General features: G+C 43.1%; 1 protein-coding gene across 4 annotated transcripts in view; it reads left to right on the top strand.

Moving 5' to 3' along the window:
* The window catches only part of LOC132095226 (diacylglycerol kinase beta-like), a 130,236-nt gene that overhangs the window by 25,894 nt on the left and 86,835 nt on the right, over positions 1 to 17,507 (top strand). Inside the window, exon 2 of one of the 4 annotated variants that reach the window (XM_059500048.1) lies at positions 17,329 to 17,432. The exons of the other annotated variants lie outside the window; for them this stretch is intronic. The gene's annotated coding sequence lies outside the window, so the exon portion shown is untranslated. The remainder of the gene's footprint in view (positions 1 to 17,328; positions 17,433 to 17,507) is intronic. 4 annotated transcript variants of the gene reach the window in all.

The following is a 17,507-nucleotide window of genomic DNA, read 5'->3' as shown; positions in this document are numbered from 1 at the left end:
GTGTATAACAAATACACACTGGTTGAATGAAGCCCATGGAACCCAGGGCTAATCATCTTAAGAAAGAGAACGAAGTGGAGCGTGTAACCCCTACCATACAGGATTTCAGAAAGTGCGCAAAATCTTGCGTGCACACTTACCACTTATGTGGATTTCAGAAAGTGCGCAGAGTCTTGTGTGCACACTTACCACTTACGTGGATTTCAGACAGTGCGCAAAGTGTTCATGTGCACACTGACCACCATGTGGTTTTGAGAAAGTACACAGGCTTAGCCTGTGTACAGAAGGGTTCCTAAGCATCGCAGAGGCGCTGGATCGCACGGGAGAGGCAGGCTCCAACCCTCAAGCGAGGGGAGCATCACCTGAGGCAGTACATACAGAAGACTTCCGTAACTACCACCTCCCCGGATGCGCCAAGCGGCCAGGCGGCCCCTCAGGGTGACCTGGCCGGACATCCATGAAATTCCCTGCAGTGCTGTGCCAGTTCTGACGACCAGCCAGGACCAATCAGAAACATCATAGGTCCAGGATAGGAGACTGTTATGTGAGAAACTTTCCACCTAACCTCGATCAGGTGGAGAGCTGGTGGCTACAGAGGGAATTAGGCAGGGGAGAATAAACACAGAAGTTAAAAACATCCAAAAGGAAGTGAGTAACTCCTAGGTATCGCTCCGATCTGGACGAGGACGCTGCCTCGTCTGAATCACATCCTTCAGACCCTGCTTACCTCTTCGTGACCCGCGATTCCTCTTGCCCCTGCCCTTAGGCGGGGGAGGAGCGCGAGCCGCGACACTAGCCTTCTGACCACCATCTCGACGGAGGTACCTAAAAGCTCAGAAGGCGAGACCGGAGCATCGAGAAGAAACCCCCTTTCTTCCCTCCCGATGTCTGCCAGGTTCACCCACAGATGTCTCTCCGTTACCACCATGGCCGCCATAGACCTACCCATGGCGGAGACGGCCTGCTTGGTAGCCCGGAGAGAGAGGTCTGTGGTGCGGCGCAGCTCGGCTACCTGGTCAGCTGAAAGGCCCTCGCCTGTATCCAGGTCCTTCAGCAGGTCAGGCTGGTAAGCCTGAAGCACTGCCATTGTATGCAATGAAGCCACAGCCTGACCTGCTGCTGCGTATGATTTACCATTTAAGCAGGATGTATCCTTGAGGGGCTTAGATGGCAAAGAGGGAGATTTAAGAGAGGATGTTTCCCCCACAGAGAGATAGCTAGCCAGCTTCTCTTCTACAGGGGGCATCCTCTCATAGCCGTTTTCGTGCATGCCCTCGATATTAGCATAACTCATATGCTGAAACCGATGGATGCGAGAGGAAAACGGCCTCTTCCATTCCTTTTCGACTTCCGCATGTAAGTCAGGCAAGAATGGAAAGCTCATCTGGGCTGGAGGGCTATGGTCAGACAAATAACGCTTATCGAGGTGACCTCGCGACGTTACCTTTCTGGCACGCTTCCATGGCAAGTCTAATTTTGCTGTGGCGCGATCCATAACCCTGTAACAGCTCCCCATACGTAGGGCAGGAGGATTGAGAAGGCTCAGCCTCAGGTTCTTTGCCACTCTCAGACATCTCCTGCTCTTTCTGGGTAGAACCCAGCAGAGCACTAACTTCAGTATCAGAAAGGGTTAATGACAACGCATCTTCCTCCTGAAGTTCACTCTCGTTTGCCGCCGGAGAGTGTGAAAGGAAAAATCCCTCTCTACACTCCTCAGCGAGATCCACCTGTGATCCCCACGAACTCATTCTCCTCCGTGCCTCGGCAACGGTGGGACCTGAGCCACAGGGACCAGATGGCTGTCCCTCTTTCCTCGAAAAGGAGAGACAAACGAGAGCGGAGCTTTTTCACAGAAAAACGCTCGCAGTGCACGCAGATTGCCTCCTCAAGGACATCGCACGTGTGCTCTTCACCCAAACAAGAGACGCAAAGACTGTGTGTGCCATCAGGTGTCAAATAACGCTGACATGGATGCACACACTGTTTAAACGCCTTGCTAGTGGATGCCATGATAACATTGATAGATCGTGTTCAGTGGGAGGAACGTCGTGACAGGACTTTTATTGCTAATTACCATAAATAATTTCCTATGGTACTTTACTGAATAGTGACAATATGAGGTTACTGGAAACTCTGTTTAGGGCCGAGTGGGAAGTGATGATATGAGGAGGACAGAAAATGAGAGAAAGTTGCTCATACTGTAGCCCCGTTACAAGCTCAACTGAAAATTGCTGAGATTTCTGGTTTATCTGTAAACCACTTTTAGATCCTTGAAGTTCCTTTCCATCATGGGCAGTGCAGGAGTCCATCACATCTCATGTCACACTGAAACTGTTATGTTGCTCTCACATCACAAAAGCACAGTGCAAATCATTCACATATTCCCCAAGTCTGATGCAAACTATTTTACTTATTACATAGAGAAAGTATCAATGTGTTATAGAAACCCTTAAATAATGGATCTGAGAGAGGGTAAAATAAGGAGATACATGTAACAGGATGGTCACATAAATTCTACATGAAAAGGAGATGAATCATGGACTGAACTGGTATAGTTTGGAGGAAAGTGGGGGAGGAAGAGAGAGAAATTATCTAATATAGATGGCTACAGAGAAAGGGATGTGAAGGAATGGTATAAATACTCCAGGGCTGGAGGATAATGGAGTGTCAGTTGGAGAAAGAGAGGCAAATGGAACAAGGTACATGCATTTCTTCACTGTAAGACAGGAGGAGAGAAAGGAGGGAGAGGGAGAATAATGAGGCTTGTACTGTTTAATGGGACTGGGAGGCATTATAAATCAGAGTAAGTTCCCTATCTGTCGGTCACTACGAGTTATGTCGAACGACATATGGGGTCTCACTTGGGAGGCCAATCATCTCTGAATTTAAGAAAAAACGCCAATGAAAATTGGCTAGTGGATTAACACACCTGAGCCACTCACCGAGCTACGGGTATAAATAGGGCGACAGGTGCATCCACTCATTAGATTTTTGCTTCGGAGCCGAGTAGTCGATGAGAGCAGTCACTACAAAGCCATTCATCTTTGTTTTAAAGAAGCTGTTCCTGGTCGGTGTGACGGCGCGGTACAGCGGTGTCCCTGTGACGGCGATTCCCCTGGGCGCTTCGGCTAAAAGAGACAGTTTTCTAAAAGAGCAAATTCCACTTCCTCCGAGTTGCAAGGCTCGTGGATTGACAATGAGCGACGCACAGCCTCCTCACTCTCACCCACGACGCCCCCTTTTGCCAGCGGTCGAGAAGTCGCGGTTCGGAGACGCAACGCCTCTCCACGCGTCTCTGGCCAGTTCCTCTGGGAACACTGGGAGTGTGGCTGTGATGACTCAGGACGCAATGCCTTCTGGGCCTTCCGACACAACTCCCCATCGCTGCACCACTGCGGGTATGTCGACTGTCCCTTTGGTGCCACTTGTACGGAGTCTGGGAGCGTGGCTTTCGCTGCCCAACCCGTCACGCTGGCTCATCCGGACGGTCCGACTCGGCTACGCGATTCAGTTCGCCCGGCGACCTCCCAAGTTCAATGGTGTGCTCGAGACTTCGGTGGCAGTCCGGGACGCCTCTGTCTTGCGCGTGGAGATTGCTGTCCTGCTGGCGAAGGATGCAATCGAGCCGGTCCCTCCAGCCGAGATGGGGACAGGGTTTTACAGCCCTTACTTCATTGTGCCCAAGAAAAGCGGTGGCCTTCGACCTATCCTGGATCTGCGAGTCTTGAATCGGGCCCTGCACAAGCTCCCGTTCAGGATGTTGACGCAGAAACGCATTATCAAATGCGTCCAGCCACAGGATTGGTTTGCAGCGATCGACCTGAAAGACGCGTACTTTCATGTCTCGATCCTCCCTCGTCACAGACCGTTTCTGCGGTTTGCCTTCGAGGGTCAGGCGTGGCAGTACAAGGTCCTCCCCTTCGGGCTCTCCCTGTCCCCCCGTGTCTTCACGAAGGTCGCGGAGGGCGCCCTTGCCCCACTCTGGGTAGTGGGCATCAGGATCCTCAACTATCTCGATGACTGGCTCATTTTGGCCCGGTCCCGAGAGGAGTTGTGCGATCACAGGGACTTTGTGCTCCGGCACCTCAGTCAGTTGGGGCTTCAGGTCAACCGGGAGAAGAGCAAGCTCTCCCCTGTGCAGAGAATCTCTTATCTTGGTATGGAGTTAGACTCGGTGAGTATGACGGCACGTCTCACCAGCGAGCGTGCCCAGTCAGTGCTGAACTGCCTGAGTTCCTTCAGAGGCAGGACAGTGGTACCACTGAAACACTTTCAGAGGCTCCTGGGGCATATGGCATCCGCAGCCGCAGTCACGCCGCTCGGGTTGCTTCATATGAGGCCACTTCAGCACTGGTTGCACTCCCGAGTCCCGAGATGGGCATGGCGCCGCGGTACACATCGTGTCACCATCACACCGATGTGTCGCCGCCTATTCAGACGTGGCTCAAGTCGCTGCGCGCTATCCACATCCCGGGGGAGCTCAATCGTGCAGCCGACGCGCTCTCACGACAGCTCACTTTCCCCGGGGAATGGCGACTCCATCCCCAGACGGTCCAGCTGATCTGGAGTCGATTCGGGGAAGCCCAGGTAGACCTGTTTGCTTCCCACGAGTCCTCCCACTGCCAGCTGTACTATTCCCTGTCCCAGGCCCCCCTTGGCACAGATGCACTGGCAAACAGCTGGCCTCTGGCTTTACGCAAGTATGCGTTTCCCCCAGTGAGCCTGCTCGCACAGACACTGTGCAAGGTCAGGGAGGACGAGGAACAGGTCCTGTTGGTTGCGCCTTATTGGCCCACCCGGACCTGGTTTTCGGAACTCATGCTCCTCGTGACAGCCCCTCCCTGGCATTTCCCCCTGAGGAGAGACCTTCTCTCTCAGGGGCTTGGCACCCGCGTCCAGATCTCTGGAACCTCCACGTGTGGCTTCTGGATGGGACGCGGCAGACCTAAGTGATCTGCCCCCAGCGGTGGTAGACACTATCACTCAGGCTAGAGCCCCTTCTACGAGGCAGGTCTATGCTCTGAAGTGGAGTCTGTTCGCGAATTGGTGTTCTTCTCACCGAGAAGACCCCCGGAGATGCCCGGTCAGAGTCGTGCTTTCTTTCCTGCAAGAAAGGTTGGAGCGTGGGCTGTCACCCTCCACCCTGAAAGTGTATGTGGCTGCCATTGCAGCCCATCACGATGCAGTGGACGGCCGGTCCCTGGGGAGGCATGACCTGATCGTTAGGTTCCTGAGGGGTGCCAGAAGTTTATATCCTCCTAGGACACCCCTGATTCCCTCCTGGGACCTCTCTATTGTCCTGGCGGGACTTCAGAGGGGTCCCTTTGAGCCGCTGGATTCAGTCGAGCTTAAGTTCCCGTCTCTCAAGACAGCGCTCCTGATCGCGCTCACTTCCATCAAGAGGGTCGGGGACCTCCAAGCATTTTCGGTAAGTGAAGAGTGCCTTGTGTTCGGGCCGGCCTACTCTCACATTGTACTGAGACCCTGGCCTGGATACGTGCCCAAGGTTCCCACCACTCCCTTCCGAGACCAGGTGGTGAACCTGCAAGCGCTGCCCCTGGAGCAGGCAGATCCAGCCTTGGCATCGCTGTGTCCCGTAAGAGCGCTTCGCATATACGTGGACCGCACCCAGAGCTTTAGAAGCTCTGAGCAGCTCCTGGTCTGCTTTGGAGGTCAGCAGAAGGGGAAGGCTGTCTCTAAGCAGAGGTTGGCCCACTGGATAGTGGATGCCATCGCCTTGGCTTACCATTCCCAAGGCGAGCCGTGCCCCCTGGGGGTGAGGGCCCACTCCACACGGAGTGTGGCCTCCTCCTATGCACTGGCGCACGGCGCCTCTCTGGCAGACATCTGTCGAGCTGCGGGCTGGGCGACACCTAACACCTTTGCGAGGTTTTACAACCTCCGTGTGGAGCCAGTTTCTTCCCGTGTGTTGGGTAACAGGTAATTGGTGGAAAGGGCTGGCTGGGTGTCACGCTTGCTGCTCCATTCCCCCTAACACGGGGATGTGAGCGCCTTTCTTCTCCCAGTAGAGTTCCCCGGTTGGCGTACCCTGGTCGAGCATCCTCCAGCACCCTCGGCAGTCAGACTTGGCGGAGCAGTCTGTCGCCAGGCCCAGTACTGGTGTTAGTATGCCCGGAGTTCCGGTCAGCCCCTGTACTGGGCTAGGTGTTCATATGGCTTGGTTCCCTACGGGTAATCCCATATGGGTATTCTTCCACGGTAAGGTTTCCCTCTTGGCAAACCCGTGTCTTCCCTTGACAGACCCGTTCTGTCAGTCTCTTCTGGCAGCCCTTCCATCCCTACTCCAAGGTAGGACCTGCCTCAGAGACCCCTTCCATATGTAGTACTGCCCCCTGGGTCAGTCCATATCGGTATATCCACATGTCACCTCCCTACGGGTAGGATGTGGTCTCCGTAGCGACTTTTTCCTAGCCTCGCTTCCCCATTGTCTTGCCAAAGCTGAAAGAACAAATAGGGAAGATTTGAAGCAATCTTTCTCTGAAGGTTGAAATCCCTTCCATTAACTTATGTGGGCGGAACAGCAGCGTGGCCTTCTCCAGCAGCGATGTACTCACCCTTTGTCCCCTTCGGTACCAAGGTCAGTGAATTTGCGCTGGGGCTTTGGGAAGGTAACGACCTTAAGCGTAGCTTTTGTGGCACGCCAGGGCTTGTCGACAATTGCAGCGCCACAGGGTTGTGGCGATGTTCAGGTTGTGGCGTTTTCCATAGGACCCCATATGTCGTTCGACATAACTCGTAGTGACCGACAGATAGGGAACGTCTCGGTTACGTACGTAACCGAGACGTTCTGCGTTGATTGAACAAGTATCTTGATGGACAACATGCTCTGTGTCCCAGTGTAGTCCACGTTCCTGCTGCAGTCTGACCTACAGAGGTGGTTTTTTGAGCTTCCATTGCCTTGTAAGTCAGGTGGAAAGAGCACCTTCAGGGTTCAGCAGTGAGGGTTAAATGTGAGATTTTAAACAATCGATGGAACTGTGACTGCTGTGTTTTACTGTCTTGTGTTCGTTGGTCATGTTTATGCATTTTTGTGATGTATTGCACCTTGTAGTGGTGAATTCTGGATCTATAAACTACTGTTTAAAAGTTTAAGGCTTGTAAGCGTTTAAAACTTGAAAATGAATTTTATATAAACTGATTTATTCATGTGTAATATATATATTTTCAACCAGATGAAAACCTAAATACAAGAAGCTAAAAAAAATTGAAATTTACAAAAAGTATTTAAGATTACCATGCATCTAGTCCTATCTAGGAAAAAAAAAACAGTGATTGATTTTTTCATAGTTATTTTCAAAGTTTTCTCTTTATAAAACAAACTTTATTATTGTTTATTTAATTCTAACAATTAAGTTTTTGCTCAAAACTAACCAAAAATAAAAAATAATTAGTTTACAATCTTGGCACAGGAGCAACCTGTCCTCCAACAAATACGCTCGTATAGGCTGTTTGTCCAAATCCCTGAAATACGACCCATCAGAGCATATACTACAATTGCGCCCCTATCGGCAAAAGGTTGTTTTCATATTAATGTTTTGTACTCTTTTATTTGCACTCTGATTTGCGTTTCGTGTAGCTCAGTTGGTAGAATATTGCATTGATATGTAATCATGCTATCATGGGTTCGATCTTAGAGAACGCATGTGCACGTAAAATGTATATGCTCAATAAATCATAATTTGGCATGATTTCTGTGAGGGTTAGGTTTAGGGGTGGGATTAGGTGTGGTCATTCAAACGAATAAGCCACCTAGTAAAATATGTATGAATTACTGTGAGATCGGTGTAAAAAGTCCACACATTGCATTTAAATAAACGTGCATTTTGATTGGTAATGACGTTTAACGTCATTTCATGACGACAGACACAACGCAGTACTGTCATTATTTTTACGCCCGCTAGAGGCTGCTTAACTTTAAAACATAAATATAGGTCGTAAATATAAGGTGCTTGCACAAATGACCTAAATGGTCGTTTTTTTGTTGGAGGACAGGCTTCACAGGAGTGACTTGATGTTGTTTCCAGACAAAAGGAAGTATATTGGTATCGGCATGGCTGCCAGCCAAAATGAGTTGAAAAATATCAGCAAAAATCCACTATTGTGAAAGCCTAATGGATATATATTTTTCCTGAAGAATGAAATATGTTGCTAAAATTCAAACATATTTTTGTAGTATGGCTAGATAAAAAATGTTGCCATGGCATGTAAAAATCTGAAACACAAGTCTGACTGGGCAAGAAGAAAAACTCCTATATACTGTATATCGTGAGAATCGTGCACCGCACAGCAGCTCTGACAACCTTAGCTCAGACAGGAACCACTTTGGCAAGTTTACTTGAGTTTATTGAATACAATTTATCTTTGGCGGTATGGTTCCTTATGGGGGTTCTTGCTCCCAGAATAATTGAACATACAAGAGATTTAACATTAACCCCATGGAACCATGAATTTAGAAATACATAACAATTAAGACTTTTAATAAAGTCTTTAAAGCAAACAGTGATAATCATGTAGATGTGGCTAGTGTTGTCAAAAGAGCCGGTACTTCGGTACCAAGTCGGTAATTAAAAAAATTTAAATGTGACGGTACCAGGTTTCTTTAAGTACTGGTAGTACCGAGGTCCCGTTCAAACCCGGTTCAGCGCTATGATATCCGCGAAGCAGAAAACGAGGACAGAATCTCAAAATCCAGTCATGAAAATGAAACTTACATTTTAATATGGACAGTCATGGAATTTGTCAAAGTTAGCATAAATTAATCAAATCAAATCTCCATATGGACCAGTATCTGTAAATGTTAAGCCGCAAAAATTGTTTGAAATATGAATCCGTGTTCTGCGCGTCTCTGTGTGAATTAATGAATGGCAGAGACGTGCGGGTTTGTTTACTACATAGACTGAAGCGCAAGACGCTTGCATTAATTTCAGCATCTGAGCTTCAGAGTTCTCTCTCCATCAAGCAATCTGAACTTTTCAGTTCATCTCAATGGACGCACAGCACACCTGTATTTGATGCTCTGTAAACTCTTTGTGAAGGCACACGACTCACCCAGTCACTTTACTGATAGCGCTGTTTCTCACACATGCAAAGAGAGAGAGCGAGAGTCTTACCACGCTGAATCGACATGCTATATGTAAACTATTCTTTGTTGTCTTCTCCTGTCAAAATAATGGAGTTCATTTAGAATTTTCAAATTCATTTTCGAACAAGCAGAAGACATACCGGTTTCTCCGGTAGTGGGCGGAGCTAATGCGCAAATGGCAATTTCATTGGCTGGCGCTGATCTCTTACCGTCCCTGTTTTGATTTCAGCAAATCATTTTGACCGATAGCAGACAACGTGATTAATATTCATGAACCCAGCAGCTCATCAATTCATAGTGCATTGTATATACATTAGTATGATAGTAGAATAAGTAGTAGTATTATCTTTTAATAATAATTAATTTTTACAGAATCCCTCAATGACCAAAAATATCTTAAGCATCACCACCAGTCTTAAGTTCAGGTAAAATGACAAATATGCATTCATTAGGCCTAAAAGTTAATTTTTACATAAAGGCATTGTGCTAGAAATATTACTATTATTTAATTAAATGTATGTGATACTGCTATTGATACTGTTGAATTTTTTTTATAAAACTTTATTTTTTAAAGAAATAAATCACAATATTTCTTCCATGTTTTAATTTTAATAGCAAATCCCCTTAATTTACCAAAAATAAAATGTGTTTAAATTTCATAAATTAAAAGACAAAAATTAAATTTGGGTGAAACTTGTTTACTGTTTTTCATAATTATGTAACTTGTAGAAAAACTTTAAACACAATTGTAAACAAGTATAAAGAATGGCATTTGTTTTATTTTTAGTGCTAAAAAGTTTTTTTTTAATTAGCATATTTTTGTGTTTTGCTTTGGTACCGAAATTGGTACCGAGAACCGTGGATTTTCACTGGTATCGGTACCGAATACTGAAATTTTGGTACCGTGACAACACTAGATGTGGCAGTGGGACGTCTATCTTGTAGCCTGGTTATGAAGATGGTTGTCTCTCAGCAGTGAGGTCCATACCAGCTAAGATTTTGGAAGGCTTAGTGATCTGAAACAAAGAAGACGACAACCAGAAGGTGCGCAGTAATGTGCTCATGCTTATAATGGGGAGGGAGGGAGGGAGGGTTGTGAGCCGTTCAGCATACTTACAGAGCAGTAGTGACACGTATATATATGTCTCGTGTCTAATAGGAAAGAGGTGGTGATTGGAGCGATTTGACAGTTGACCGCATCAGCTGTTCACAGCCTAGCCTCCGTGGCCTGACTGAACTAACGCCGCGCTCAGTTAATTTATGACACCTAAAGACAGGAGTCCTTTTAGAAACTTTTCATATGGATAGTTGAATTTTTCTCTCCAAACCATTGATTTACACTTAAGAATTTTGTTTAATGTATGAACCTTTGTGTACATCTACAGTACAGTGAGTTGTTCATCTTCATCATATACTAAATCAAGTGTACTGGATGTGTATTACCTATTATTGCTACAAGTGTGACTGCATCATGTAATAATTGCTGTTAATAATGTTAATCGTCTGGCTGACTACGTCTTGTATTAATTTTTCTGAAAAATCCTGTCATATGCGCACAAACTGACAGTCACCACCACAACATAATTTTCTGTAAAGTTGCTTTGTAATGATTTGTATTGTAAAAAGCGCTATACAAATAAACTTGAATTGAATTGAATTGAATTACACGTAATCTGAGCATCATTTGGGATTTTGTTGGATTCTTTAAATTTTGAAAAGATACAAATCTATAATATTGTATTTAATCATAAATATTGTTAGAGTTGCACTAAGCCCTAAATTCTAGGTTTGGCTGCCAATAAGTCAATTCATATGATTTGTGGGCATAAATGGATGAGTTCTACATTGGTTTCCCTGCAGAAATATGGGTGCAATGCACTTCCTGTACCCTTTCCATGTTTATGCAAAGGGTACATGAGATTGATATTATGTTATGTCTGTCTTGTGGACTGGTACATACAGACATAATGCACCAATGCACTCAGACTCCTCCAGATACACACACAAACCCATAACCGATTTCAATTCATCTCCTTGCTGTAAACTTATGACGTCAGGTTGCCAGGCAACTGTCTGAGCAAACAGAATCCCTCTCCACACAGAGGGGAGGCCCCATCCTGTTGATCAGCACGTGGCTCCCCCAGCCCATTAACACACACGCTTTTGCACAGTACAGCCATTAACTTCGTCTCTTAATCCTTCCTTTATTGTACACATTTCCTTAACTGGCTTATTAGAGAATTCTGCCCTTGACAGTAATAACATATGGATGTATAGCTTGCATTGTTAGGAAGAGGACACAAGAGAAAGATACTATGAGTGATGAGGGAAACCCACACAGGAAGAAACCTTTTTTTTTTTTTTACTGTAAAGAGGAATAGAGAAAACAGAAAGGCAGTTTGCATGGTGGGAGGATCAAAAATATTTTCCATCGTCTGGTGATACTACAATTAAATCCTTTACCACAAACCTTTAATCTCATTAGATGTGTTTATAGTCTCTGTATTCTCATATTTTTTGTGGGTTTTTTTCCACCTGTTCACCTTGACTTTACCTTCCATTTATCATTTTATCACTCAGTACAGCACATCTCGTTTCTCTAGGACAGAGCAGACATATTTGATTCTTACAGTGTTCTAGCAGCAGGAAATTACAACCTCGATGAAGCAAATTTTTCAGCCTGTCTGAGGCATGGTAACATGAACCACTTCTTTTATTAAGACTCCATGGTGCATTACTCTTTAGATAAAAAGATAATAATAATTCTGTATTGCTATAATAAAAAAAGAACAAAGACTGATTGCAATATGTAACTGCAAAGAGCTTAAGCTGCAAAAGCAGCAGGACAATGTGTCATAACTTGATCATCCAGTGAAATGACAAGTAATGTCTGGTGAGGTATTCCATAATTTTCTAGTCTGCTTAAACCCCAATATTTTCAACCTCAAGCATGTCTTAAGATACTTCCATCCAATCAACAGCCAATGTACAGAGCCAAGTCCTTAACCAATTCCTATCCCATAGGAATAGTTCAGGTCTATTTTTGGATCTCTGTGTGAAATGTTCCACAAGAGAAAATCTAATTCCCTCTGAAGCCACAGATGGTAACAGAAATGATGCTCTTCATATATGGACCGATTAATCATTGTGAAGTAAAATGAGTTATGGGGGGAAATCAATAATGAAGTCTTGTATTCTTGGAAATAGCTGTTTATGCTTATAGTACACCTTAATGTCAGTTTTTGCGAAAGTTATTACTGACTTATTTGTCTTTCTGTTATTTCCATATACTATCAGACAAGTTTGCATGATTCCTCATTATTGGATTGATAATTTAATTATACATAGATAATCATCGGTAATCAAACCTAATTTAAAGCAGTGTTTCAATTAAGATCCTGTTTCCTTAGTCCTGCCGATGTGTTTTTATCTAGGAGTGGCACATAATTTATCTTTTTTAATACAGTAAACCAATCATATATGAAACTGAAAATAAATGATTTACTATTGTTTGATAGTACTATCATTTTGTATCTGTTCTAGTGCTAATGTGCAGATATGTGAAATTCGGACATAACATCTTTTCTGAAATTTCTAATGTGAGGTAATGTTAAACAACATACCACCATGTTGTGTTTAGATCAGGAATAATAACCACACTGCTCTCTCATGGGAAAAGTCCATAATACAAGTCAAATCAGAGAGTTTAGTTGGGTTGGATGATTCATTTTGAGACATTAACATAACAGAAAAGATTCCACTCAAGGATATTCTCTGCTTCTCTGTGTTTCAAAACAGCTATACCAGCACCTACACTAAGATCTCTATCTTTATTTATCTACCACTAATGGCCATATTGCTCTTTCATTCTCTATCATCCATTTTTTGTTTATCGGCTTTTTCTTTGTTTGCATGCCCTGCTACAGTGTTTTCCACATAAGTGAATTTATTGAATTAATCTCAAATTTAGTCAGTTGCAATCAAAACATGTTTATATTTGAATGTTAAATTATAGAATTATTTATATATTAACTATTAATCATTAATCATATCATTTGTTTTAAGCAAATCAGCCTTAGTTTTCATATTTGATGATTGTCTGATTGAATGATTTTCTGATTTGACAGTGTTATATTTTGAATGACAATGCTTCACCAGACAATAGGAAAAACTATGCTAAATGAATTGTTAGTAATCATGTTTTTATACAGTACAGACCAAAAGTTTGGACACACCTTCTCATTCAAAGAGTGTTCTTTATTTTCATGACTATGAAAATTGTAGAGTCACACTGAAGGCATCAAGGGCTATCTCAATCGAGATGGTTTAGGGGTGAGCTGGACCGCAGACAGAAGGCAAAAGGGCCAACAAGTGCTAAGCATCTCTCGGGGAACTCCTTCAAGACTGTTGGAAGACCATTTCAGGTGACTACCTCTTGAAGCTCATCAAGAGAATGCCAAGAGTATGCAAAGCAGTAATCAAAGCAAAAGGTGGCTACTTTGAAGAACCTAGAATATGACATATTTTCAGTTGTTTGTATATAATTCCATATATAATTCCACATGTGTTAATTCATAGTTTTGATGCCTTCAGTGTGAATCTACAATTTTCATAGTCATGAAAATAAAGAAAACTCTTTGAATGAGAAGGTGTGTCCAAACTTTTGGTCTGTACTGTTTAATAATTTTGGGTGTAACGGTACAGATCAACAATATTTCGGTATGTTGTCGTTACAGCGGGGGAACAAAAAATAATAATATGGAACTGTCAGGATGTGCATTTTTGCAAAATGGAAATACCCGTGTGACTTTATAACATTAACAGAGAAGGATAAACCCTAGGATGTAATGCACTGAGGAAAGGACATCTTAAATGCTTTAGGTAGCACACATCTGACAGGATGGCAAGTGACTTTAAATTGTACACTCTAAGATGGCTTGAAATGCTTAATATACAGCATGTTTAGGACATTTTTCCCCACTGCAGCTAACACACTATTATCTGTCTTTAATGTTTATTGATTGATTTACTGGCATGCAGAGTTTCTAAATACATTCTGCACATGCAGCGATTAAAAGGGCAATGTATTCTCTCATAACATATGAGAGAAATTAAAAGACCAGCACCAAAAATGTATAAAAAAAAAAAAAAACTAAAAGAGATACAAACACTCCCAGTGTATTTTGCTGCTGATGCCAAAGTCTGTGAGTCCAAACAAACTCTACGGTATCGTGATGCATGACGTCTTGAGGCTGAAATTTAATGTTCAGCCAAGAACATTTTCATTTCCTTTTTTTTATGTATATATACATAATTTGTGTAGGCCCATTTATATTCCTTGTCTTCACCCTCCCTTGTATTCAGACTTTTTTCTCAGTACAACAAACATTTCACATCACTCTATGCTTTTTTTAGTGGGCATGAACTTACTCCCTGGCATGCTGTAACTCATGGCACCCCTATCAACTTCATTGATTTTTGTCCCTTTGCTCTGTCTTTTCCTCTTTTCATCATGGCAGTTTCTCATGCCTCTGCTCTTCGCAGAGGTTTAATGTCAGTTTCTTCCCTCCCTGTGGATATGCTGGCAAACTGCTGTTGATTTTTCTCTCTGCTCAAACTCATTGGGAGTGTCCGAGAACAGAGAGAGAGGAAGAGACAGAACAAGAGAGAGAAATAGAGACAGAACGAGAGTATTCACAGACAGAGAGAGAGAGACATTGATTGGTATGGCATGGTGAGCACAGAAGCAGGCCAGGCCCATGTCATTTGCTGAGTGGCCCTTTGAACTTACAGCTATATAGAGGAGAACTGCTATGCTGTTTTAACTGGGTCTACTGGAGCAAACGAAATGTCCAAATGAAGGCAAAGACAGCATACAGCATGACTTGTAGTCCTTGTCAAAAACAAACAAAAAAGACTATTATTTTTAACTGTCTCCCTGGAGTAAAATTGTATTGCTCAGAGGTTGCTTTTTCTCAGTTCAGGAGACTTAATGTTGTTCCCTTTTGTTTTGAAAGTAAGTAAACCTTGTCTTACGTGTTTGTTCTAATATTTATTCAATGGAAACAAATCAGAGAATTACTGCAGATGTTATTTTTAGATTGCCTCTGAAACCGAAAGCAGGGATCCTCAAAATGTGGTGTGTGGCGGTGCTGTAGGGGTTTTAGCAAAAATAAAAACGGAAAATATACAAACTAATTTAAAATATGAGTAAAAAAAATAATAGTCTAAATTATACTAAATTAGCATTCTGTGCATTTCAATTAATATTGCAAGAGACATAGACAATAATATAAAGTTATATAATAAAGAGTCCAGTCCAGTATATAATAAAGAGAATGCAATTCAATAAAAGTGTGAATGGGAGAGAAAAGTTCTGCGGTTGATGTATTGACCGTGCACAAAGAAGGCATACACAGTCAGTTCACATCCATAATGACCAATCGGGAAGGAACGATTACCATTTTGATTATAAAACATGATAAAATTCTCCACAGTTAGTATTATGTTTGATATTTTAAATGTCATTAAAAACGTATTTGATTACCACAATTAGAACAACTCAGGATAAATAAATACTATAAAGCAAAATGTTAAAATGGAGTCATATGATGCTTTTTAAAGATCAGTATTTGGTGTATTTGGTGTAACAGAATATGTTGACATGCTTTAATGTTCAAAAAACACATTCTTTGTGACACATTCAAATACTGTACATTATTGTAGGTCCTCTATGCCCTGCCTCTCTCAAATGCTTAGGTTTCTAAATAGACAGTAAAAGAAATGGACACAGCGACCCCATTGGAACTCAATTGAGACAAGTGAAGCCCATTTTTAGCGATTTTTAGCACTTCCGTTTCTGACGCGCAGACTCACACTAAGCTTGATGACGTCAGCAACCTGTCTGACAGATGTAAATCTTCTAAGTGGCTGTGCGTGTAAACTGCCATCTTTAATCTTGCAGAGACGCGAGCTTGAGCGGGGAGTTCTTTGGCGTGAGTGAGCAGGAGTAAGTATTCTGATTAATTATTTTGTATAGTATTTTAAAATGTAACGCCAGTACGCCATATTAAGTTAATTGCCTGCGAGCTTCTCCTCCTGTCTGTACGGTAATTTCTCTACTGTGCGACAGAGAGTCGAGTGGTTATGATGCAATCGTTAGCCTTTTTTTACAAAAACTGTTTCTACGGGGCCATAATGTAACATAGAAGGTAATGGAGCCCTTTATACATTGTCGTCTATCTTTAGAAATAAATAATGGACAAATGGAGTCTTTAAACGCCTCAGATGTAAAGTTATTCGCTGTCAAAGTGATGCCAAAATGAATGCAAAGTCAATGGTATGCTAACGCAAGTGAAGTTCTGCTACAAGATGGCACCTCGCGGCCGACTTCAACTTCCGGTCGACTTCCTTGCCGCCTGGTTTTCTACAAAGTCCCTTCTTCCGACAAGCGCAGTCTGCTCTGATTGGCCAACTGACCTAGTGCATTGTGCAATGAGCCATTTTAGGGGGGTGTGGCAGAGTCTTAACTTTGATAAAGAATATCTCTTTGTATTTGAGAATTTAGTCTTTGCAACTTTATAGATCTTCTTCATGCACCAAGAGCTTATAACACTCCAAAGAGAAAGGAAAAATTAAAATCGTATCATATGACCCCTTTAAGTAACAGTCTTATGTGCGCACAGCACGCAGAGATGTGATCATTTCCAGCACATTTTAACAATACCGTGATAATACTGATAAATGTGATACTTTTGGTCACTATAATTGTGATAAGATAAGATTGTGATAAATATTTAATACTTTTACATCTCTAATGACCAACACAGTCTACTAACAGCAACACAACTCACCACAGCCAGTGGTAACCAGGTCTGTGTAATGTTCTTAGAACACAACCGCAAAGTGGTTTAAGGCATGTTTTTGGGGCCTTTTACTGGTATTGGTGCAAATACCAGTAAATTGACTACAACAAACCTTAGTAATTCACCTTATATGATTTATTTAATATCTTCTCACAAAATTTTGCATCTCTGTAACTGTCTTCGCCCTTTCATCTGTATTCTTTAACTGTGTGTCTTCAGTTAATCCTGACTGTAGTTTTTAACACAAAAAGAGAGTTTTCACAGTTATGTCGTCAGTTAAGTCATGAAGTTACAAATATGGTGATTAAAGCTGCCTTAAAACTGTGCATACATGCAAGTATTTGGGTGTGTATTATGCAGTGGTTTTCAAAACTTTCCTGGAGCTCCCCAGCACTGTCTCCCTCATCTAACAAACCCAATTCAACTCATCAGCTCATTGGGAGAGATGAAGTAGGTCAGAAAAGGTAAAGGGTTGTGAGAAAATACAATGGTTGTCAGATCCACATCATGTTCAGCAGTGGTAGCTCTTTACTCTTTAC

This window comes from Carassius carassius, chromosome 19 (assembly GCF_963082965.1).
Source record: "Carassius carassius chromosome 19, fCarCar2.1, whole genome shotgun sequence".
NCBI classification, from domain to species: Eukaryota; Metazoa; Chordata; class Actinopteri; order Cypriniformes; family Cyprinidae; genus Carassius; species Carassius carassius.
Note: the sequence above shows the minus strand (reverse complement) of the source record. Positions and strands in the feature narration are given on the sequence as shown.